This window comes from Salarias fasciatus, chromosome 4 (genome assembly GCF_902148845.1).
Source record: "Salarias fasciatus chromosome 4, fSalaFa1.1, whole genome shotgun sequence".
Classification (NCBI taxonomy): domain Eukaryota; kingdom Metazoa; phylum Chordata; class Actinopteri; order Blenniiformes; family Blenniidae; genus Salarias; species Salarias fasciatus.
In genome coordinates, this window is record NC_043748.1 from 18,512,958 (window position 1) to 18,539,505 (window position 26,548).

General features: G+C 42.4%; 1 protein-coding gene across 8 annotated transcripts in view; it reads left to right on the forward strand.

Annotated features, from left to right (window-relative positions):
• The window catches only part of caskin1 (CASK interacting protein 1), a 97,772-nt gene that overhangs the window by 27,413 nt on the left and 43,811 nt on the right, over window positions 1–26,548 (forward strand). The gene's annotated exons all lie outside the window — the stretch shown is intronic.

Genomic DNA, 26,548 nt, shown 5'->3' on the forward strand with positions numbered 1-26,548 from the left:
TAATATAAACTTTACCTTAAAGAATCTGGGGTTTGTTCTAAACTAATACTGGGGTCAGTGTTTACAGTGACTTCAGGATAAAATGCATTGATAGTAATGTTACATACGTATTTATAATGGATGTTTATTGCAGCTGTTGAGTCTTCAAATGGATGTAAAGTTGTAGCGAAAAGAAAAATTCCAACTAACAATTTAGTAACTCAGTTGAAGATCACTTTTTCATTAAGTTAGTACGTCTAGTCTAAATGCACAAAATCAGGATAGAAAATTCTAACATGGCAATCAGAGCCTTGTACTTCAGCATTGTTTGAAATATGAAAGGCTTCAAGAGACTACATACAAGCAATGGATTTCACAGAGTTTAAACCACATTTATTATTTTTAACAGTTGATAGTGAAAAAGGCTATTAGGAACATAACAGCTTTGAGTCTTTAAGTTTCATGTGGGACTATCATTGAATGGACTATAGGTGGATTTTTTGAACCAGTTTTGAAATAGTTAAAGAAACATTTGTACGAAAATAAAGAATCGCTCATGTTCTGTTTTGATGTATTTTCTGGATTGCCATCTGCTGGGTCCTCAGTTTAAATGTTAGACACTGAGCACTCTAAAAGCACAAACTGAAATTTTAATATTAGTAAATCTAAAATAAACCAAAGAAAGACCATGAATATTATGTGACGGCAATTAGGAAAATGATAACCTCAGCACAAACAAACCAAGTAGAGCAGGTGGGAGGGACAGCCATCATGAGAGCTAACCAGATTTAATAGAGTCCCAGAATACAATCCATCAACAGGGTAGGAGGATCCAATTATTATTACCTGAAGACCGAAGCAGACGGCAGATAAGCAATGAATACTGCATGATGGTGCAGGGCTGTCACAACACATTCCTCTTTTCATAAATATACAATCCAGGATCAGCTAAACACACACAGGTTTTAATGCAACAGCTCGAGAGGAAACTTTAGGCCGAACATGCGGTGTGGGGGCCAGAATGGGCCTGCAAGAGGATCGAATCCGGCCTGCAAGATGATCTGGTGAAAAGTAGAAATGACACAAAAAAGATGTTTGATCCAGAGTAGAAAAATTATATGACTGTTTCACAATATAGGCTTCTTGAACCTTTTTACACGAAAAATAATTATTTAAAATTCATTATTCATGGTTCAGTAGTTGATTGGTTCAATCGTTTCGTAACCCTCGAGCTTTAGACTGTACATTGCTTTTAATTCAGTGTGAGTAAATAGAGTCATCATTCATTTCCTTAACTCTTGTAAACACAGCCTGTTTTTCTTCTTTAAATCAGTGTGTAGTTTGGTGTGTGTTTCCTAAAGTTAAATAGGTGTAGTGTTGAAATATTTCTAGTAGTTTCCATGTAAAAATGGCTCATTCATTAATTTACTATCACCATTATTTTGTTTTTAGGTGATGTGTAACATGATCAGTGTAGTTTTGAAGGGTTAAAAGCTGAATTCAATGGTCCATTCTTAACCTATTTGTCTCTGAATTATGTTTTTCCCCCCAGACGAAGTTAGAATGAACCCTCATTATGAGAAGACGCTACCACTAAAGTAATTTAGGCTGATGCTACACGATCCCCAGCCTCATCACACCTAATAACTCACTTTGGAAAACACCTCATTTTCCATTCACGCGCTGCTGGCTTGATTAAAGTTTAACTACCTGCTCAACTATTTGAGGTGTAATGACAAAATATTTGATTAATTCGATGCTCCAACAGTCGGTGTGCAGCGGCAGACCTTCGCACACACGCGCCCACATGCTCGTTTGTGTCTTTGATAATTATGTGAGTATAGCGGCGGGGTAATTTACTGCCTGGTAATTGATCTGCACAATAACCAGAGAAACAGTACACACACACACACATGCACACACACACACACACACACATAGAGGAGACAGAGATGAATCAGTGCAGTCAGTCAGCCTGGTTTAGGAGCTATATTAAGAGTCAGATTTGAGGGTCCCTCTCTGCTGAATTCAATGCTGCGACGGCTCGGGGACTGCTGATGGCAGTGTCACGTGTCACGAAAAGATATATTTATGTTGTATGTCTGTGTGTGTGTGTGTGTGTTTGATTTGTTTGTGAATGGCAGACCACATGCTGACCCCGATGTTTTAACTGCAATCATTCGCTTTTACCTCAATGAGTTTAACTCACTGTTAGCTGTAAGCTGAATGCTTTAATAGAAAAGATGGATCCAATAGTCAAAAGTGGTTTTTGCTTTGAAGATTTTCCAGCAACACTGTTTTTCTGCATAAAAACTATGACTAATTTCTGTGTCGCCTGAATAAACACTCTCATTAAGACAATTGATGAGTCTAAACAGTGGCAAACACTCGAAAATGAGTTTAGCAGAATTTGTAGTCAAATGTTTAAAACATTTTTCTTGAAATGAATACATTTTCAAGAATATCAGATTTGAAATGCTGCTGAAGTAGGAGACATATTGCACAGTTGCTTTTAAACCTTTAACTGGGATAAAAGCTTAAATTATGTCAAATTAGCTTCGGTGGGTTAGCTATCAGAGCTCGCTGTGGCCGTTGTTGGGTGCTGATGCTCAGACTGATGCGATTTTGCACTGCGTTCATTATTTGTGAGCTTTTTCCGAAGACATGGTCTTTTTTTTTTTTTTTTTTTTTTTTTTTTTTTTTTTTTTTTACAAGATTTAAATATGGACGAACTGCACTTTCTTTAGAATCAGGATGGGCCTCCTTTTCCCACTGTTAACTCTGCGGATCCGGACTGCTGATGGACGCCCACTCTTGCTCCTGCTGGCGTTGGCCAGGCACATGGCAGTTTGACAATGCTTTGAGGTGCCTTAAAACATAAACAGACTCATATTTCTGGTGTTGATTATTGAGGGAAACAGATGTTCACCAACTAGTTGCACATATTTATCATTTGCATGTGGAAGCTTGTGCAGTTTTTCTTTGCCCCAAAAAAGGCTAACTTTCATTGAATCACTAGTTTTCCTGCGTATTTTGTAACTCCATTAGAGTCCATCTGGCTGATATGTTTATCCTCTTGCACAGTGTGATTTTGGCAATTAACAATAATTTGACGGCAATGTCAGAAATTGTACGACAGCGGCTTGACAGCATTGGCTACACAACGTACACTATGGAGTCGTCACCATATATCAGTGGGTTCAATACTCGAAAAGTTCCAGGTTTAGGAGATCCGTATCTTCAGCCTTTACACCTATTTCAGCCTCAATTTTGGTATCACTGATGGTTTTTAAGTTCACTGCTGTTATGGAGTGTGGTTAAAAACAAAAATGGGGGGGATCTGTCAGACCTGCAATATGAGTCGTTGCATGTAGTCTTCTGCATCTCACACAGTGGAATTTTTTTTTTTTTTTCCCAGTATTTTTGTCTCCCTCCCCCTCTCATCCCCTGGAGAAGCTAGGATCGCCATAGCAACCCCTCCGTCAGCAGGTGGTCTGCTGATTGGGAATCCTCATTCTCAGTCCCAAAAAATGTGGCCAACAGCTACATTGGCCCACTTAAAAAGTTTGCTCAGAAGATTTAGTTGGAAAGTTAGCGTTCCACACCGCGAGCGAGCGGCGAGCAGTGGGGTCTTTTTGGATGACACTGCAAAGGCAGAAGGATGCAAATATACATCGCCCGAGCGAACGGAAAATGAGTCGGGCAACAGCAGCGAACAGTCGCCTGCGCACGATTGTTCCCTCGCATTATCCGTTTAGTGGATTTGATTTGTTGCGTGCACGCGGCCATGTTTGTGCGTTTGATGTCGGTGGTGTGGTTTCAACCTCGTCCTGGCTGCTTTCCAGGGCCAATTTCCAGCCTGAAAGCAGGAGATAACGCGGCCCTGCTCGGAAAGGGAGAGAGAGGACGACAAAAGGAGGGGCGCCGAAGAAGCAACTGAGAGAGAAAAGGAAATGGGAGTTTACAGGCCCGGCCGGGATGAAATAAATAAGAGGATGATGGTGTGGGAGGGGGGTGGAGGACAAGGGGTAGGAGGAGGAGAGATAGCACTGCAGGGTTGGGGAAAAGAGGAGAGGATTAGAAAGCTGGAGAGTGATGGGTGAGTGGAGGAGTAATGGTGTACATTATGAGTCATGCCTGGGGAGGCTGCTTGGCCGCTGGGGAAACAGCTCACTGCCAGTCCCAGGCATCAAAAGGCCTTCTGCAGCTCCACAGAGTGTGTCAGGGAGGACGGGGACACACACAGATAGAGGTCAAAGCGAAACTGGGACACAACACACACTCCTCTTCCTCCTGCTTCTTGCCCCTCTTGCGCACACGCGCACACACACACATACACACCACACACACACACACACACACACACACACACACACACACACACACACACACACACACACACACACACACACACACACACACCTTGTTCTGCTTTATTAACGCTCCAAGGCTAACTAGCTTCACGTGAAAGGTCGTACACTTTTCTTTTAATCTCGCTCCATCTCTATCTTAGTCCCTCCGTGTTTCTCCGTATTTCACCTCCTCCCTCTTCCTCCTCCCACAGTCTAAATGCGGAGAGCAATCACTGTATTCCATAATAGTCCGAGCCCACGCCGCCGGGATATAATAGAGGGCTGGAAAGAGATTCACATATTGACAAGCGATGAATAACTGCTGCAATGAAGGGTATAAAAAATGTGAGGGTGAAGAGAGGGATCCACAGGAGGAGGAGGTGATGGTGGCGTTGTTTGTTGCTGTTTGTTGACGCTGTGTTAAGCCCTTTAGCCTGTGGTGTGTTTTCTAATCCAGTGCTGGTTTATTCCTGCCCATGATGGCTGCCACGCTCCTGATGAATTTGTCACCTCTCTCGCTCTTTTTGCCTTCTTACTTTCACTCCGCTCAACACGGCCTTGAGCCTTGAGCGTACTTCTTGTTGTGGGGATGCTTTGAAATAAACATGATGACAGTAAGTCTTGCTGGAAATCAAGCACTGATGTTGATAATCTGATTGTATTTTACCATTTTTCAATTTGTCTTCTTGATACTTTGGAAAAAGAACACTAAGTAGCACCACTTCAATTTGAACACACACGAGCTTTAGAAGTCCAGGGTGTCCGTTTCAGAAGCAAAGCTGGTCCAGCTGATGTTTCTCTAGTGTATTTTCTCCTCCTCCCTTCTTGTCTGACCTCTCACGGTCTCCCCTCTTTTTTCTCATCTTCCTCCTCCTTTTTGGCAAGCTTGACAAACATGTGGCTCCCGTGAAGGAGGAAGCCGGGAGGGAGGTATAATGACTCCCCGCGACTACAATGTCCGGCAGGTGTTGACTGTGGAGCGCTTCCAGCGTTTGTGTTGTCGTCCGTTTTTCATCCAGAGCAGCTCCACATCTGCATCAGCCTGTGCGTGTGTGTGTGTGTGTGTGTGTGTGTGTGTGTGTGTGTGTGTGTGTGTGTGTGTTTGTGTGTGCGTGCCATCGCAGTGGACGTTCCCCTGGAAATGACGGTCATTTGCAGGGGTTGTTTTGTGTCGTTGAGCAGAGTGGAAATTGTGGTCTGATAGTGCGTTAGCCCCGTTTCGGCTGTGTGTGTGTGAGTGTGTGTGTGTGTGTGCGCCATGAGGTCATTGTCTGTTCAGGACTCGTAATCACAGTGCTGCCCTGAGGTCGACAACCAAGGCAAAACAGACAACGCTTACAGAGCGGCTCAGTCCGCACCGAAGCTCGACAGAATCAAATCAAAACCTCAAGGGACTTAACGTTATAGCGCACGGTGTAATTTAGTGAATGAAATGGTAATCAGCTAAATGAAGCAGCATCAGTGTGTCTGGCCGGTGTGGTTTCCAGCTGAATATTTACACAGAGCCCAGAAAACATGACCCGTTCCTTCCTCTTGTTCTCCCTCTGCCTCGGCGTCTGACTCCGGATGTTTCCGTGGGATTTTCAGGCTTTACTTTCACTGAGTTTAGCCCTTTCAGAGGCGCACTCCACACTGCATCCGAGCCGCTTAATCTGACGATAATGAGATCCTCTCAAGTCGATAGACAGCGGCTTAGCTGTCCCATCAACACCCTTATGTGCGTGTGTGTGTGTGTATGTGTGTGTTCGGAGCCATTTTTACTGGGCGGCTGTCACTTTTCTCGAGCGAAGTTTGAAAGGATTTGAGCGATGTCCGTCTGTCGACGGTGAACGAGAGTATTGTTCCATCAGCAAGGAGCTGCTCACTGCTGGGAGAGACGGTGCTGCTCGGATGTGGAAATTTCTCATCTGCGGTAAAGAAGCCACGCTCGGCCTCTGATATGCTTTATGCGTCATCGTTATCCCGTCGTCCATAAATCTGTAAGCGAACCTCGATTACTCATCCACTAACAAACATGTTGTGATTTGAGTGGGACTTTTCGGGTTCACCCCGAGTTCACGCCATGCTGGAGGTGGACACAGGTCTTATTTTTACCTCACATGGCAACGTTTATGTCCAAAACATTGGAAACAAGAATCTAACTTCCAACAGATAGCTGGATCTGAATCCCAGTATCAGTATTGTTTGTGAATGACTTAATTGTTTTTATGGTTGCAATAATAGGTAATGGCACACACCATTAAGTTTTTATATGTAAGTCGTATCCAAACAAAAAAAGTGTGAATTATTGTCCAGAAAATGCAGTACAAAAGCAGTAAGAAAAGAATGAATGAATGGTAGTACTATGTAAAAACATCTCATTAACAGTAAATAGTGATAACTTCTTACTGCTCGTCATCTATTTCCACTCTGGATTCCAGCACTGTTTCAAGTACAGAGAAAGGTTTCTCAACTTCCACTTTCTCTCCCCGTTAAAAATAGTCTTTGTTTTGATATGAACAGATACATACAATAGGCTCGGTTAAACATATCAGAGCCCTAACAGGCTTTCATGCCACATTTCAGCTCAGCTCATTCACATCTTACGCCCGACACATGCACACTAACAGCTTAATAGCCTGGATCTCCTGTGTGCGTGTGTGTGAGTGTGTCTTTGTGTGTGTGATACTGCTGCTAGTGTTAATGCACTCTGCATCTCCGCCATGGCACTGCAGGCAGCAGTTGACCCCCTGTTCTTCTTTTAAGATCCGTTCTGGGCTGGTATTATACTTGTGTGATGTTAAACAGTGCAGGCAGAGAGAATGAAACAGAGAATCACATGTTCTTTCAGGCCTTCAGCAACAGTCCCATTCACATACAGCAGAGTTCATTAGGTTCACTCAGATGAAATACTCCTCTGGGTTTCAGACAAAACGGGGATGGCGACTTGTTTCAGGTTCTTCCTTTTCATTTAGTCCATCATAATCTATCGTGTCGTTGTTGCCATTTAAACCCCAGTGGTATTCTGCTAGTGCTGTATGTTATATGCCGTATGTATATATCCTGCTTCTGCCATCAGGAGTGCTGCCTTTGCAGAAAATCTCCCTCTCTCTCATACTTATGAATGAATTACTGAGCAATGCAAGATCAGCAGTCCTATTCTTGGTGGTTTAGTTCATTTTGCCCCAGATTCACAGTCAATTATTTGACTATCATGCACAAAGTTGGGATTCTGGTTTCGAGACACCACTTGTAAGCTGCAGACCTAAAAACTTTTAAGGCAACATAAATTCTCTCCTCATTTGACGCGTCATCCATCCTCCTGCAAAGCCAATTTTCTGTGTGTTGATGGGGAGTAAATTTCCCTGTTTTATGATTTGTGCAGAAGTCAGAATGCAGAGAAGTGGCCACGGATGATTACGGTCTCCTCAGAATAGATGAAAGAAAGAGGAAGGGCTTGAATTATGCTGGGATGGTGTGAAAGGGGATGGGAAGGGAGAATAAAGAGCGAGCAGTGAAAACAGTGAGAGGGACAGGCAGAGGAAGGCTGCAGTACAGCAGACACATGGTCTCTATTGATCAGCCAGCCATGTGACCGTCCCCCCCGAGTGTGTTATGGTCCTCTGCAAGTCTCTTTTTGCCCGCCAGTGTGCTCGCCTGTCTGTGTGGGTGTCGTCAACGCCGTCTGCATGTCTCGGCTTGTTAAGTGTACGGGGATTGGAAGTGGCGTCTGTGTCTGCACTTGGACTTCACTGTATTTAGCGTTCTTCAGGGAGCTGAGATGTAAAGTGACAATCAGGATTAAGGAAGGGGGGGGGGGGGGGGGGGGGGGGGACAGAGAAATCTAGCAATAAATTCATGTGTTTTGGTGTAAACTGACTTCAGTGCACCACCAGAGATGTCCTTAGTGCTTCATTGTTTCGTAGATAAGACATAATGCGCCGACTGGGGATCAAAGGAAAGATGTCTGGGAGCTCTTCGTGGATACAATCGTCAGTATAGAAGCACCAAGGAAAGACTGATTTTGTTCAAGAAGTGAAAAAAGGTTTGACATTAGAGAGTAAAAGATTTAGATGAGACTTCCAGTTAAGAGACCAGTGTTCCAGATCTTCATCAAAACAAAAGTAAAATGAAGAATGTTTTGCTAAACCTCAGTAAGAGAATTCAGCGCCTGGGTCTTGTGTGACAGCAGTAATGATATGTTAGTTATTGTTATAGGAAGCAACTAAAAAATGCACACAGACTTTTATCTCTTTGGAAACAGAACTTCTAATCACTATTTTCATGTAGAGTCATCGCAATGTTTCTACATAACGAAGTGCCGTGCATGGAAATAATCCGCTTCTTCGAAGTCACATGTGAAAAAAAGCAAGACGTTTGATGTCTAATCATGTGAGTTTAGTGTCTCAATGTTACTGCGCAGCAAAGTGTTACAACAGTATCTTGATATTGCATGTAAATACATTTATCTTTAAAAAAAAAACACACACACACAGTTCTTTCAGTGTTTGTCTTTAGGAATATGGATTATCAGTTGTGTCTACTGTGAGGAATATGTGGTAGCACCACTCAGTGTTATTTGCAGTGTTGTAAAGCGTTGGTGTTGTTTAATAACAGCATCTGTATTGAACACGTCAGGAAATGAGCAGATCTGTGAGCCCCATCAGAGGCGTTATTGTGCCGGGAGGCTCTGCCTCAGCTTCTGCCTCCCAACTTTCTCGATTATTATGTCTGACCGTCATCTTATCACGTTTCCTTTTGTGTTTTGTGGACGTTCGCTGCTCCATCCAATTCTTCAATGGCAAAAACAAGCTGGTGATGTCTGTCAAGATCATTATCAATCTCTGGAATCAATACTTATTTAGGATGGGTTTTTTGAATTGTAGTAAATTGGGACTAATTTTTTGTCATTATGATGATCGTAAACATTTAAGGATCAGTTTGTATTGGGTGTCTCCACACTGTTGGACCAGGAAGTATATATAACGACACACGTGTTTGCATGATTTGAATCATACGGAGACGACATTCACAGGATCCAAATATTTGGATTTATGTCGTTGGATTATTTTCTCAGATTTCATGAGGCTCTTTTCTCCTGTCAGGGATTAAGGTTTCCTGATAAGATCAGATCATGTAGGTGGTTCACAGTCCTCGTCTTTGGGTCAAGATCAGACTGAACAGGGGCCGCGGTTACCTTCACGTCATTTGAAGTGGATCAAGGCGGATGTGAAACATCTGAAGCACATTCATGCTCTGGAAGGATTAAATCTTTCCGTTTCAGACGTCTGGAACATTTCTTGAGTCAATCAAAGCAATGTTGCTCTGAATTAAAAAAAACAACAGCTCACATCCATCCCTCTGGAAATATCTGTGAACGTTGCAGAAACAAACATCAGATTGAAAAAAAAAAAGTAGCTGCAGAGCATTTTTAAAAATCATACTAATAAGAAGCAGATCGGCTCCAGTCTCCAGCTTGATCCGAACACTGAGCGCAGCCTTCAAATGCAAGTGTGTGTGTGTGTCTTTGTGTGTTGTTGTCATGCACACATACACACGTACATGCACACACAAATGCCACAGGGGGGTTAACCTTGATAGCGGGTGAGAAAGCTGTTGCTAGGTAACCATACAGTGCCTGTGCACTGTTGACTGAGGCAGTTGTACCGCCTCCAATTCAAGGCCTAACTAGCATTGATGATCAATACATAAATTACTCACTGCATCTTTTTTTTCCAATCAACTTTTTTGGCAGGGGCTTTGCTTGAACTGTCACTTCGCTGCTGCTGATGGAAGTTGCACTTTTCCCGTTGGAGAGTCTCGAGCAGACGTGGAACAAAAAAATACAACAAAAGAACCGGAGAGTCAGCGGTGAACAGATGGAGCCTGAAGCACTTTAGATGTGCTTGATGCTGGGCTCCACTAATAGAAGGGATGATTAAAAAAACATGTCTCTCGTCGTGTCCTCATCTGAGCGAAGCTCGTCTTTTCCCGTGTGTGACATTGAGACGTCTCATCAGGCTCATTATTTGTGTTACACAGCGACGGAAGGTCACTACGGTTTCCGTTTCCAGCTCAGGGATTCACTCTGACTCGTCAAATCAGTAGTTTTCGTGCAGAAAAAAAAATATCTTTACACATGTCTGACCATTAAAGCCGTCGAGTCTGGAGCTAACTTGGTTTTCTTCAACAAGTTGAATCAACCTGCACACATTCAGCCATGGAGCATCCCAATCATATCCTCACACCTCTGCAACTGGACGTGTACCACTGATATCATGACGGTTCTCCAGGATCCACTCCGAGTTTTTCATGTGACACCCCCCCAGGAATATTGCTGCACACTCCTGGTGATACTAAACACTGTAAAATGGGAGCACTTCACACTTCTTCTCCTTGTTGCTCACATTTAGGCTCATCACTCCACCCCAAGGTCAGAGCGACGCCACGCTTCTCCTCTCAGCTCTTTGTTTTGCCCGCCGTATCTCCGCCGTGCCGTTTTCTCCCTGTTTCCCAGAGATAGAGACCCGAGGCGGCCTGATTGGCAGTCGTTAAGTTTAAATGGAGGCGGCCTGTAGGAAGATAATGTTAGCTGAGATAATAAGAGCGCCGCTGGCCCGGACCGCTCCTGGAGGAGTTCGCTCTTGTATCCATAAAGACAGCCTCCCGTGGTAAGCCAAGTGTGTGTGATTGCGTGTGGTCAAAGAAGGGGTTAGGGTTTCACTGCGTGTATAAATAGCAGGTTATAATGGAAACAAACCCACTCTCCCAGTAAAAGCCTACTGTGTACAGTTGAGTGCACCATGTTTACTACGACTACTACTACTACTACTACTGCCACCACTGCGACATGCTTTTACAGGCGTTCTCCATTAGCTTTCAAGATCAGGCACATAGTGCCTCCAAATAATGAAACAACGTTCTGAATAAAACAGTCATTATTACTGCTGTGAATGCGAAGCCCTTGTGTTTTAACCATAACACTCTGACTTCAGATGATCTTGCTTTTTAACCACCATACTCTAATAATGATAGATGTTGTATCAGTAGGAATTGGAAAAACAGGCCTTTAAATTGCCACATTCTAGAATATTTTTCATTCTCGGAGCCAAGTAATTTACAATGCTTGCACCAGGGTATTGATTTCATTTCTCTTTCAGAAGAAACAAAAACAAATTAATAAATGTGAGCTCAGTTCAGCCAGGACTGGTAAAATAGTCCCATTATATTTTTTAATTTAACCCTTTCTTTGTTGTGGCATAAAGTTTTACATACATGATGAAAATATTTATATTTTCCCAAACAATTTCTCCCAATAATAGCTACAGTCTCAACTTAAAAACAATTATAATGAAACCTTCCTGTACAAAACACAGTGAAATGTCCAATAAACATAATCCAATGATAAAAATAATCATAAGTTTTCATTGACATTTTTCCCATTTGCTTGGTGGTTCGGTTGGCCATATTGGCCTCCAATATACAACTACTTCATTCTTGAGTCTATTAGAACAAATGTCACACATTCAATTAAAAAAAAAAAAAGCTTTAATAAGTTATCGTATTAAAAAGAATAGAATAAACTTCACTGTAGTTGTTGACCACAGATGTTGTGCATTACGTAGGTACCATGGTTGACATCTTTCTGGCCAGTTCTTTTTGTTTCTGTATCTCATGTATTTTTCCCTGCTCAGAACAAACACTGCATTCTACATGATATTTTCTTTAAAGTCAGATTTCTCACACTCAAAACTGTCCTTGAAGACCCTTTATTTTCTAAATATATTATCTTATCCCTGCCAATGATGTTACGTGATACTACTTAACAGAGATATATATGTACAGGTTCGTAATTCAAGCTTCCATTTTTATATTAACGTCTCATAATGTTATTTATAAGTGTTCTTTGCCTCAACAACCACTTCTGCCTCCACTTTGCTCCATTTGGGGCAAATTGATAATAGCTTGCTGCTCAGTTTTGTACATAAATGTCATTGATAAATGGTAAACCACACCAATAACCGTCAATAAGCGCTTCCATATTTCAAGTCATGACTGTGCATTACTGTTAACAGGGGACAATTCTCAATATTGCTAAACAACGCTGCAGTGAAGCAGCGTATTTCAGGCTGCTTCATCGATTTGGTTTGATGGTCATGTCCTCATCAGTGCTTCCTGTCCCACCTTCTGCCTTTCCCCTCCCTCTTTATCTGCCTCCGTCTTTCTCTCTCAGATGGTCCTCCTGTGAGCTCTCAGAAAGTCTCTTCACTCTAATTCAATCGGTTCACTTCCTGTTTACCTGCGTGCGTGCGCGTGCATGTGTGTGCACGCACGCTCAGCTGTGTAAATATGGACCGGTTGCTCGGAGCTAATCACTGCTCGTCATCCTGTCCTGTGCACTTTGCCAAATGTTGCATTTACACACAAACAGACACAGACACACACACACACACACACACACACACACACACACACACAAACCTTCTCACTTGTCTTTTTTTAATGATTGCAACTGTGATTGTTATGTGTGTGTTAATGATTGCAATGATTGTTTTTCTAACTTTTGGGATATTGATTTACATTAATTTCCTGCAGAATTAGGTGAACCTCAGGAATAACTACAACTTGCATCCGCACAACATTTATAAGTACATGTTTATACACACACACACACACACACACTCTCTCTCTCCATCCTCCATCCTGTGTTTTATCTTCCACTCTCACCTCCTCCCTCCCCCTGCTGAGGACCACAGAAACAGATGTGTCAGGATCACACGAGTGTGAGGAAGCACACACAGATGCCTCCCCGAGCGCGTGTGCGCTCGCATATGTTTGTGTGGAGAGCTTGCGAGGATGTGACGTGTGTATTTATAGTAAATGAATTCAGCCGGCTGCACCTTTGACTTCTTCTGGCTCAGTCTGAACAGCACTCACAGCTCTGTGTGTGTGTGTGTGTGTTTGTACATGTTGTGTTCACTGGCCGGACGCTGTGCAGGTCCGTGTTTGGGTGCACGCGTTGTGGTGCACGGCTCACGTGACGTCGTCCCTCCTGACAGTGAGCAATTATTGACTGTCGCTTTCCTGCAGTGCAGCTGTCAATCAATAAAATCATCTCCTGGCAGCGCTGTGAGTGGCGGCGATGCTCTGGGGTCAATTAGGTGGCAGGGGAGAGATCATATAGACGTACGTATGGCCCTCACTTTAATCCACTTTGGGTGAATCTATTTCTGATTTAATAATAATAATGATTTGGTCTGCCGTAAATGACTTCACTTCATCGATTAGCTTTAATGCTTATTGTCCTCCAGAGGTGCCATCGCTCATTGGAATTGCTCGATTTGAAGCACGGTGAAAGTTTTGATATGTGTGAGCTGTTTTAAAAAAAAAAAAAACGCTCATCATTGAGATGCATCTTGTTTGAATCCATGCGATGCATTTGAATGAGTGCGCTTCAAAACATGTCTGCAGCATTGAGTCCTCTGGTTCAAGCTCTGACCTGTTAATCTGCTGCTCTGATCTCTAGATAAATAGACATTGAACTTTTTTTAAAAAAGGAACATAATCTGAAGTTCATAAACTGTTTACATGGTAACAGTACAGCATGATTACGTGAGCTAGTTTTCCTAGTGTTTTTTTTTTAAGATTTTTGTATTCATTTCTTTTGGGTATGAAACAAATTGAGCTGTCAATCAACTGAAATTACTTAATTAGATAATTGCACAATTTGCGCGAATCAGTGGCGATTAATCACACTTCACTGTCATTCTGAATTTGTGCTGCATGAACACACAGTGCTCGGAAACGTAATTGATATTTTGCATGTGTCTGTTGCTGTAACAATCAATCAGTAACAATAAATTTGCAATATATTCTGCAAATCTAATGCATGGCTCATCAATTAGCACATATTTGCTGTTCACAACAGCCTGTTAAGCTCACTATGAGGTGAAGATGGGCTGTACATCTTTATACCTATGAGACTGATCGCAACTAATTGGAAAGGGCGACATTTGAAGTGAATGCTTGAATGAGGCCCTTGAGAAACAATCACATAACCTGTTGCGTAACGCACGCGTCACTCTCTTTGTTTTTGTGTCCTGGGTGCAATTGCTGATGCTTATTAACGTTCATAATGCTGTCTGAAACGATTTGTCAGCGCCGAGGCTGATAAATGAGATCTACCGGGCTGCTCGCCGCTGAACTTCATTACACATCACCTACGCAGTTGGAAAACTTTTCTAAACTGTTGCAGTCGACGCTTCGTTTGACTGCGTTCTACAGGGGAGAGCTAAATTAGGGGCACTCATTTGTAACGGGCTGTTAGTCCGTTTGGTGTCATGTCTTCATGTTAATGTGTTTGTGTTTTGTTTTCTTGACTCTGATTATAATTGCTCTGCCTTCTGCTTTAATGGACTTTTTGCTCCAACTTTGCTTTGATTTATTTTAAAAAAAAAAGGTTTCCCTGGAAAATCAGTTTGAGAGAAATTAGATTACAAAAACATGCACAGCGAGAGTGTTTTCCTCCAGTCGGGTCAACAACGAGGAGGGAAAGTTTATGCTTAACACGGTAATTAGTGAGGGTAAAAATGCAGTGATGAACCGAGGCGGTCCGAGCTCAGCTGATCTGGATTCAGGCGTCAGCTGAGTGTGTGAATGAGAGCGAGTCTACGTCGAGTGTCTCTGTGGAGGAAGCAGATGCTGCTTTAGACGCTTCATCTGGAAATAAGGATGTCACACTGTCATTGTCAACACTCTCATTACGCCTGTGTGTGTGTGTTTCGTCTTGTATTTCTGTCTCCGAGGGGCCCCAAAAAGGAGGAACACTACGCTTGTGAGGTCCGAAATGCAGGGTGACTTTCTGTGTGAGGATTTATTTGTTGGATGAGCTGTGGATACAGTCGGGGTGAGACTGGGTGGCGACACACTCGGTGAAGGTGAGGTCAATGGGAAGACCCCACAAAGACACTGCTGCATGTGTGTGGGTGCGTGATCCTGAATGTGTGTCTTTTGAGTGTATAAAACACTCACACACACACACACACACACACACACACACACACACACACACACACACACACACACACACACACACACACACACACACACTTCTCCATGTGTAGGAAGAAGTAGAGGATGCTTGTTACCTAGCAACCGCCTCTATGCAACCCAGAGCTCTGCTGTGTGTGTGTGTGTGTGTGTGTGTGTGTGTGTGTGTGTGTGTGTGTGTGTGTGTGTGTGTGTGTGTGTGTGTGTGTGTGTGAAGGAGGGGTGCAGAGATTGGAGTCAGGCTGCAGGCAGGGCCGAGGGGTTGCAGCAACATCATGAAATCAGTATTTTCCCAGAGTTCTGCTGCAGCAGGCCACAAAAGACTGAAGTAATTTAGAGAGTGTATGCACAAGTGTGAATCGTGTGTGTGTGTGTGTGTGTGTGTGTGTTTCTGTAGGAACAGATTAATAAATGTAATCCTCGGGGCAATCAGTTGATACTGTTGAAAACCCTGTTATTCTTCTTCTTACATCATCAATTAACAGGCATTTGTGGGATGAGCAACAGATTTTCTCCTAAATGTCTTAGTCTACAATGGATTCTTGTCTGTTGTATTTGAAGATTGAAGCAGTTAGACAGTTTGGGCTGTTTAAAAATTGAGAAACGTGACAAAAATGATCCCCAGCACCTTCTAAAAGAACCATTAACAACAACTCCTCGTTTCTCGTCGCCCTGCTCACGCGTCCAGCGTTTGTGGGGAGTTCGGGCATTGTGGGTGTGTCGGTCACTCTGGTATGAGCCGTGTGCCCAAACTAATCCCACTAGTGTTCTGTGGAGTCGAGGTCAGAACTGCTGACAGACCACGAGGCACCAGAAGCTTTAAAACAAAAGAAAATACATAAAAAATTGCGCAAAAAACAAAAACTGGTAGATTTAATTAGCTCTGTTGCCCACAAATGTAAATGTGTGTTTCTTACATATGTGTTTTCCAGTTGTATAAACAAAAAGACAGCTTCCTTACTAAAAAGAAATAATCCACTAAATGCACATTTGATTGCATTATGTGCAGTTTATAAGCAGTAGACACACCACATAATCCAGCGAAGGCTTCTCATAAATTCCTTGAATTTGTTGTTTTTGTTCAGCACCATTAAGCATCCCTAATCCAATAAACATTAATTATCGCACCACACAAAGTGTACCGGAAACATTAGCGCAAACCGACTGGATGTCACGCCGGCCACCGCAGCCACACACGCAGGACGGCGGGGGGGGAAACATGTCGGCGATTATTAGCAATGTTTTTAAAAGCCACTGCGGCTCATTCACAGCAAGAAGCTGCTGCAGCTATCGGGACAGAGAGGGAAGAGTGGGCGGATGCTACATTTCAGAAGCTGTATCATTGTTATAGCTGACCGTGCATGCTCGCAGTGTGTGAGGATTGAATTGGGAGCACGGAGGTGATTTATGTGGACTGTTTTCACCAGAAAGGTGCTGAATCTGCAGGTGAGATGCAGAGAACTTGGCTGCTTTCCCACCAATTTGTATATGAACTGCCTTTTGAAATCAAACCGTTGTCTTAACCAGGGATGTTCCTGGTGACTGTGTCTTTGAAAAAGGAGAAAAGGGTTTTCATAGTGATAAAGTGAATCATCTTAGATCAGGCAGGAGTGCAGTGTCTCTGTGTAAACAATGTCAAATTAGGATAGCTGTTCAGTGTAGCTGGCAGTGCAGCAGCTATTCCTTGCAGGTTAGTATCTGAATGCGTTAGTATTTGAATGTCGTTGTTGTCATTTAAATTTAAAGATGAAAATGCCCACAAATGGGACTGATTTTGCAAAAAGGACATCTATCTACTTGATAGAGAGTCAACATTTAATCATCTAACTGCCTAATCACACTCGTCTCTGCTTGAAACTCACAAAAATAATGGTGTTGTTTCTTGGGTTAGTGATGTGGAAAAATTCCAAACACAGCTCTTTTAGCAGCAGGTAACAGAAAGTTATAGAGATGTACTATAGAAATGAAACATCCACTGACTGAGTCTTACTGACATAACAGTGAAAACAGCTATGGAAGGAATTGCTGAGCTACTAACCCAAACCTCCAATTTATGTTTTCCCAACAACGTGACGACAATGGCAAAAATTTACTGTTTAACACAATTTCACCATTTGCAGGCCTGTTTCTTACCTCTACCAACTCTCCAAGATACTTTTTCAATGATGAACCTTGTTGACAGTACAGACTCAGAACAAGAAGCTCCACATCTGTGGCACTCATGCAATGAAAAGAAGAAATATTAAGATAGAGTTTTTTTTTATGACATACTGATAAAGAGGGCATCGAATGATGAGATTAAATTGATGAAATTTGGTCTTAATTCTCTCTTAATCAAAGCTCTTGATAAAACTGATATTGGTATTACTTGTGGGGTACCACAGGGGTCAGTTTTGGGACCCAAAAAACACATAATCACGTTGTTTGTGAAAATAAATGTCATGGATTGATTGATTTTTTTATAGACCCCAAAATACAGGCTGTCCCCTAATCTCTGCAAACAATGAGGCAGATTTTCTCAAGATAAAGATAATCCTGTATTTGAATCCAGGTGGCAAAAGCCATCAATACCAACACAAACTGCACCAGTGAAATATCAAGAGGGCGAAAACGGTCCACTTTCTAAAATCAGCCCTATCTTGTTAAAGAATTTTAGGTCATGCCGTCCCTCCCATTCTTTTCTTGAGTTTGCAGCGTGACCTGTTTTCCTCTAAGTGTCGGTTTCTTGGATGAAGACAGCGACAGATGTGGAACTAACACCAGAATTGCTTTCGATTCCCGTCGCTGCTCCGCTCCTGGCCAGACTTGCTCCCTGGCAGAATGCTAAGTTCCAGCAGCGCTGCCCATTTGATCAGTCAGCCTCACTTCTGAGCCTCTCTGCATGTTTAATGAAGGCTGGATCGCATTTTAGACTGAAAACTGGAGCGTTTGAGCGCCGCGGCCAAGCAGAGCACATCGAGCCGCCTCATTGGTCACTTTATTTACCAAACCAAACAAATGAGTCATTGGAGAAAATGAGAAGATGCCTGTAAATAATTTGTCGAGCTTCTGCTGGCATGTTCATTATGACATGTGTGTGTGTGTGTGTGTGTGTATGTGTGTGTGTGTGTGTGTGTGTATGTGTGTGTGTGTGTGTGTGTGTGTGTGTGTGTGTGTGTGTGTGTGTGTGTGTGTGTGTGTGTGTGTGTGTGTGTGTGTGTGTGTGTGTGTGTGTGTGTGTGTGTGTGAGAACAGATGGCGTCTGTATGCTACCTGTTCATGGAGCTCCAGCCAGGAAGTAAGAGTGTCAACGAGGATCAAACGGTTTTTCTGAGTTATCCTGCTGACACACACAATCCCATGCACACGCATCATGTGCACACTCATGCGCGCGCACGTGTGCGTGTGACTAAAGCTACTCAAATGCTGTATATTGGGATACCAGTGTTGTTTACCGATGTGTTTATGTGTATTTGGCTCCAGTGTATTTCCCCCTGTCGCTATGCACACACACATTCATGATGCAGCACTTTGCATGCGTGTGTGTAGACTGATTTACTGTGTGTGTGTGTGTGTGTGTGTGTGTACATCTGGCAGGCGAACGATGATGTTGGCGGAGCTCCCGCTTTTACCCACTCTGCCCTTATATGAGATCTTGCACAAAAGCCCCAGTCCTTATTTGATGGCACGGGGGCGGCCGTGTCCTTTTATGAAGTCAGAATATGAAGAGTGGGGTCATGGAGTGTGCAGTCCGAAGCAAAGCAAGGATTCAACCCACACGCACCAGTGCACAAGCGCCAAGCGGAGCAATGGCCCTTTCTATCTTACGTCTTGTCTGGGTATTGTCCAGTTTGAATCCCAGGGTCGGGCGCTAAAACATCTCTTTAACCTTCTCTATTGTGTGGAGACTGACAGCCTGCACCGTCACCAAGGCCTTGAAAAGCCGCCGCTTTCTTTCATCTGTTCCCAAAGAACACGTCGATATCCAATCGTCCTACTTTAATTTTTTTCCAAAGTAATGATTGTTGTCTCTTGGGTCTAGAATGATTTGGCTGTATCACACATTCTAAAGCGAAAAGATTCTTCGTGACCTTTCGAGGCCACAGTTACGATAACGTCCATAAGAGGTAGCAGGTTATGGAATAAAGCCGAGACTTAAAAAAACCAAAACGAAGGTGAGTGTAAATAAGCCCATCTCATAAGAAAAGTAACCTGTGTTTTTGCAGTTTTTGCAGGGTAAGAGTTCTGATGACCTCTAGTGGCCAAAATTATTGTAATGAAGGCATTAACTGGAGTCCGAGGGGTGTGAAGGTCTGAGGATGTTTGGGTGGAGGATGGGTCCAACACTCAAGGTTTTTACCCCAAAAAATACAGAGTATCCAAAACTAGATGATACTTTGCATGTTGTTGAATTATCTTGTGCAGTCGCAGTATCATATCAGGTTAAATCTGGACTTTATTTGCGTTAATCGGTTCGGAAAGGTGTGTTGTGTAAGAACCAGTCTGCAGTGAAAGCTACAGTGACTTGCAGTGACGACCCATGTAAAAGAAGGCAACCAATAAATACAGTAATTATACTCAAATGATACTTTCCTCAATCTGAGTCACCGTGTGACCGTGCTTGATGTATAAAAATGATTTTGCATTTTATGAATCTTTTTCCATTTCCTTTCTCTTCTTCCCTTTTATATATCAGATTGATTAGTTGATGAAAATTTGTTGCTTAAAGAATGATCCTTGTGAGCAGATGGTACAATAAGTCCCAAAATCAGTCATCTGATTCTCATTTCCCAGTGTTCACGCGTCGGTTTGCAGGACATTTAAGCCCTATTTGCTTCCAATGAAGGGCGAGTGCTGCATGGCCACTTAGCCGCCGTTGGAGCATGGATTGTTTGCGAGCATGGGTGAAAGAGAATGACCGAGTTAACCTCTGTCAAACCACCAAAGTGGTGAAAACAGCCATTTTAAGACCTAAATGTCTATTTATATGATATCTTAGAGTAACACTGTTTAATTTAGCATTAAAACCAGTCAGAAGAGGCAAACAGAAATGTGGTTTTGGGATTTTAATGAGACCTGCTACGACATGAAGATCCAAAATAAAAACCATCGCATGAGAATGAAAGGAAAAGCTGTCACCTTTCTCTGGGAGAAAAAGATGGGCAGAGACAGAAGGAAAGAGTGAGAGGAGGAGAAAACAGGGACGGATCGATGACGGCCAAGACAACAGGTCTGCTTTCAGAGAGCTCTCCAGAGTCCAGCTCACTGTTTTCCACCCTCTCTGCCAAGGAGAGAGAGAAGAGAGATGAGAGGAAGTGAGGGAAGAAGAAATATGGAGTTGCAGGAGAAAGTCAGAGAGTGAACAGAGCTATAAACAAAGAGAGCCAGGTCATCTTTTTACAGTGTAACCGTATTTTATGAAGTGGAACAATAAATTCCATTGTTTAGAAATACACCAGTCTCTGGGATGGATATTATATAAGAGAGGAAAAGCAGCGACGCCGTTCCCCCCTCTTCTCTCCCTTGAGGATGAAATCAGCTCTTTCTTCATCACGGATAAAAACACAGAGATTCAGCAGATGGAAATAATCTCTCTTTAAAAAACACGACATCTCTTCTTATACCTTGTTTAATGTTTGTCACAGCCAACCGCAGCGGCAGTATAATTAAAAAAAAGAAAAAAAAAGTCTTAATACCTCCCGGCTGTGTTCGACCTTCACTTTAGGATTTCATCATTTCAATTCAACAGGAAGAAAAGAAAAGTGTAAGAAACAGAAGAGCAGAGCGAAACAAGCAGATACTGGTCAACTGTAATGGTGTCACTGTTAATAACCTGAATTAATCAAATGTAATGTGAAACTCATGAACTCAGCTGTTCTCAATTGGATTTCATTTTTCCAGTTTGTGTTTGGATTTCTTTCTCTTGCTTGTCTTGTTATCAAAGACATGGTGCCAATATCCTGCTTGGCAGGGAAAGAAAAGAAAGCTGAAAAAAAGCCCTCAGGGCTCAACTTTTCAAACTTGCTCCAAGACAACAGATTTCCATTGCAGAGGTGACGCGCCCTCAGCAGTTGCAGACGAGTTTGCTTCTTACTTTTGTTGGACGGCTTTGAGCTTGTGTTCCATTGCACATTTATAACAGAATGTAAACATTCACTATTTTTCACCTTTTAGCATTTGCTATTGATTTTTTCAGGGCTATCGTCCACCACTTTTCCAATTCTGTCTAATAAAAAGCTTAAGAGATATATTGCATATTCTCAGAATCCCTTTAGGGGTTTATTAGATAGATCGGAAACTTTGAGATAAAGTTTACTTCTTTTGCATGGATCAGTCTTCAGTGTGTTATATCACAGCAACCTCTTGTTTGTCCCAGCCATATCATGACTGTATTTTAGGATTGTCTTCCTTCCTTGAATCTCCTCTCTAAAGATGAACTGTGCTATGTGTGCTAGACAATTAATTAAATAAATGTTCAAGCTGTCCATTCATCGACAAGGATGAACTGGTTAGATTTTGGTTGGCAAAGATAAGACACAAAAACGAAGAGCCTCTTAAGAAATGCTTCAACTTTTGTTTTGTTTGTTTGTTTTTCAGATGATGCAACTGTTCCCATGTGCTCAAGGAAAAACTGATTTAATCTGGGTCAGCGGTCGCTGTAACCAACTCTGCCGAGTCAGTGGTTCAACTTAGAATTGATTTTTCGGCAATCAAAAGGAATGCGACATGGTTCTTAGTTTGAGATGAGCTTTTCTGGGTTTGTTTTGGTTTTAGTTTAATTTTTCTGTGACATTGTCACTATGTTACACAACAGCCTCTGTCCTCCTCCAGACAGGCCTGAGCTGCAGAACACAGGAAGCACTGATCTAATATGCCAATCAGTGCAGCCTTTGCTCATTGAAATAACTTTTCTGTTCCTGTCAAGTCAGCTTTACTGTCAAATCATCAATACGTGCAGTACAGAGAGTTGAAACTGAACTTTCTCTACAGACTGTTGGGGCAATTAAATGAGATGAAATTCCAGAATATTCGCTGGTTGCGTCCACGGCGTTGTGCATACGGCTGAGGAGTGGTGGCTTTCTGGTAACTGCAATAAAAAACAAGTACCTCGCTTTGGAAATGAATGGAGGAATCCACTCTGTTTCCTCCATGCTGAACAAACTCTTTCAAGCCTGTTCCTGTGATGTTTTAAGCTTATATAGTCGAACTGTAAATCTGTGTTGTTAAAATCCCATTACTGACCATCCTGAAAGTAACACTGAAATATTAATGACCCATCATACCAAGGGTTTAGACTCCATTTATACACTTTTGTTTTTCTTAAAATTCTCTCATATCCCACCAGTGGTCAGTTTGTTTATGTGTAGTTCCCTTTATAATTTAGGATAAAAATCAAAAACATCAATAAGTAGAAGCAGATGCAATAAACAATCTCTCAATTGATGGTAGAGAAGAATGTTGTGCATTTTCGTGCATCCCCTCTTGTATAAAGTTGTACTGTATACAAAAAAGAAATTGTCTGTGTGAGCAAACAGCACATAAACAATTAAATAAAAATATGTTTTCAATTAATTACAAACCTTGGCAGCTATCACCACAAGCATGAACAGACATTAATATCAGCTGGCAGCATTTCTAGGTCCTGTAACTCCAGAGAAGCAGATGCTCAGATTCATAAAGATGTCTTTTGGACAAAACACTGGGATTTTCCCTCCTGTTTTTCCTTTTCTTTTTTTTTTTTTTGGGGTGGAGTCATTTTCCTGTGGCGTAGCGATGCTGCACATCGACAGGGGTCACGGCTGGCGGCTGCAGCTCATGATGTTATGGGAGCAAAAGGTCATAGCTGATGTCTGTAGCACAGATGGAAGAGACTGTTAACAAAGACGTGTGCGTGTGCGTGTTTGCGCGCGCACATGTGTGCCGTACTTTTTTTTGTTGCTGTTGGGAGAGAGTCCGATCATTGTGCAGCAGAGCGTTCCAAAAAAGAAGCTGTTTCTCTGGCCTCTTTGAACTTCCCTTCCTTTCACCACACCTTAATGCGAGTTACTGGATGCATATCAGGTTCTGTAACACACACGCACGCACACACACACACACACACACACACACACATTCATTCATACACCCATACACACACAGGATGTGGATCTTGCCTTTGAGAGCTCTTGTGTGTTCGAGTGAATCCCTGCATTTAGTGGCCAGAAATAGCCTGTTAGGAAATCAATGTTCCTCTCCCAGTGGCGCTGGGAGCTGTCTCCTCCACAATAGAGGGACTGTCCTGTTTCCTGCACCCCAGAGGGAGTGTGTGTGTGTGTGTGTGTGTGTGTGTGTGTGTGTGTGTGTGTGTGTGTGTGTGTGTGTGTGTGTGTGTGTGTGTGTGTGTGTCCAAAAAAATGAGTGAGCTAGAGAGAAAGTAGAAAAGGAGAGTGCATGCACATCTTTTTGCTGCGCTTTAGTTCTGCATCATCAGCGAACAGGAGACATAAAAGGAGAGGGCACAAAATGAGAAATAATGAGGGTGAAAGTAGCAGAGTGTGTGTGCAGTGGTGCGCTTGTATGTACGTGTGTGTGTGTGTGTGTGTATGTTTGAGTGTCAACAGTGAACTTGACCTAAATTGAACTCCCTCCACTCTTACCTCCTGCCAAGTGGCTGCAGGAGCAGTGCAGGTGTGGGCGGCCATCACTGTGTGTGTGTGTGTGTGTGTGAGTGTGTGTTTGTGTCGCTCACTAAATCAGCCGTGTCATATCATGAGAGGGGTCGCCGACCTCGCCGGGCTGAGACGTCGCCCTGGCGGCGAGCCAGTCGTCGGGCCCGCTGAGCTGCGATGGAGTCAGAGAGCAAATGAATCAATGTCTCGGTCCCTGCGAGGCTCAGATGAAACCCATCAGGATGTGATCGGCAGAACTTCAGAGACGACGACCACCGTCTGACTCAAACATACACGACACAGTGCTGCACAACACCTGAGGAAACCAGAGCAGAAAATCCACTCATTCAGAGGAAAGACATCCCATCTCCACACAGTGAGAGAAACCCCAGAATCTTGTCTCCCTGTGCAATCTGAAACAATTTTATTTGTTTTGCACATTTCAGAAACAAAGGAAATTCAAAGTCAGACTTACTTGATTTATTGAGTTTTTTTTTTTTCTTCCATTTTTCTCTGGAATGCATTAAATAACTTTTCCTGTCAGACTTTCCTCACTTTGTCTCAAACTGAACGAGGTAATTGGGAGATATTCGTCTCCCCTCGTCCAGTTCTCCCTCCAGAGGAGCTCGTTTCTGGAATAATAAACCTCTTTTTCTTCCATCTTAAACCTTCATTAGCAGTCCTCAAAGAAGGCCTAAAATATTTTATCTTTCTTCAATAATTAATAATTCTTGGTTGTTTTTCTTTGATTTTTGTTATTAATTCGGTTCCGCACCTCTTTGTCTTGTCTTGATTTAATCTCCTTTTGCTTGTTTCTTCTCAGTAGTTTTTGTGCTTTTTACCAGGGTTTTGAATGAAACTGTGGCTTCTAACCTGTCCTGTAGATTTCACCTTTTTTTTTCCAAGTTTCATACATTTTGTACCGTCTCTTTTTCTTATGTGCAAAATCAACATGAGCAGAAGACTTGTTACCTCTTCCAGCACACATTCGGACGGCTCTGCTCGCTGGCACGGTGACAGAAAATAAGATTTTAGTTTAAAAAAAAAAGATAGCATCAACATGGAAGGCTGCAGGAACTCATTTCAGTTTTTCATCTGGAGGAAAATTTGATTTTCTGCTGTAAAATGTGAAAAGTCTCGGGGTCTCCTCTTCATTTATCTGGATTTGAATTGACAGTAGTGAACTTTGAACTTTTGATTTATAGTTTTTATGCATTGAACAAGCTTGCTTCACTTATATTTTGTATTTTATGCTTTCTCTTGGAGTGTATGTGTTGATGTGTTGGTGTGGGATTCGCTCTCTGGCAGGATCTGGCATCCGCACTCGCCATAAAACAAACTCCCAGACAGTTTATGTCTAGAAAATGTTGAAACCACCAAAGAAACAGAGCTTTATTTATAGTTGGCATTACAGCGGCTCCCAGGAGAGACGAGATTCACTGGCGCATTACACATTTTTAATATGAGCTCCTCAGCCCCAGCAAAAACACAAAGTAATATTGAAGAAGACCCAGATATTAAAAGTCGAGGTGACCAGAAACATGGGGAGCAGTTCTCATTGCTCAATTTTACATAACATCAAAATAAATCCAGGCATCCCTCTCATAAAAACAGTGTTGAAATCTGTGAGTGTTTTGTTTTTTCTTTATGAAATTTTGCAATGAAAATAATAGAAACGGGAACTCTGTGTTCTTTGTAATTAATAATAATAAAAACATGATGGGGAAAAAAGCTTAAAGGAAGGTTGAAAATGAAAAATGAACTTAAGATATGAAGTAAAGATAGTATTAAGTCTTTGCAAGGACAAGTAGAATGCACTATTGATTATTTGCTTTAATAAAATGAAGTTCTAGCTTCAGTCGGTATATTTATGGGACTAATTTATGAGACCCTGTTTAAACAATTGTGCTCGGTGCAACTTTTTGAAAACTGCAGCGACCTTCTGGGTTCAGTCCAGACAACTGGTTGCTGGAATCACTTCTCAATCCAAATATAGATATAGAATTGTCTTGTATTTGCTGATGAAGAGCATGAATACATAATTGGCCTGAACCGTGCTTTTCCTTCAGTGAAATGACTCATTTTTAATGTTTCACATACATTTCCATCCTAATCCAGGATGTACACATTCCTCAGGCTGCTCCGTCTGCTCACAGCCTCAAATAGCTGCAATTGCAAAGAAGCTGCTTGCAAATTTATTATAATTTCATGGAATTTCCATATTTTTTGGGGGGTTTTTTTCAGCGTACATTCCTTCCTTATTACCTCGCTTGTCTCACTGTTTGAAGCGAAGTGACACAGATACTCAGAAACACAGACACATTTTATCGCCGCGGGGGCCTGAACTCCAGGAAATGACATTTAGTCGAGGGAATATGACGACGGCGTGACTCAACCAGTGGCATTTGGCTTTCAGTGGGAAGAGAAATGGAGACGGTGGAATTTCTTTGGCCGAAAAATGGACGAACTCATACAGTGTGGCGATGTTGTGAACACAAACAGCAATATGGCTCATAAAACAGACGGAAACCTGCTGCTGGGATCATCCCCGCGCTTTGGGAA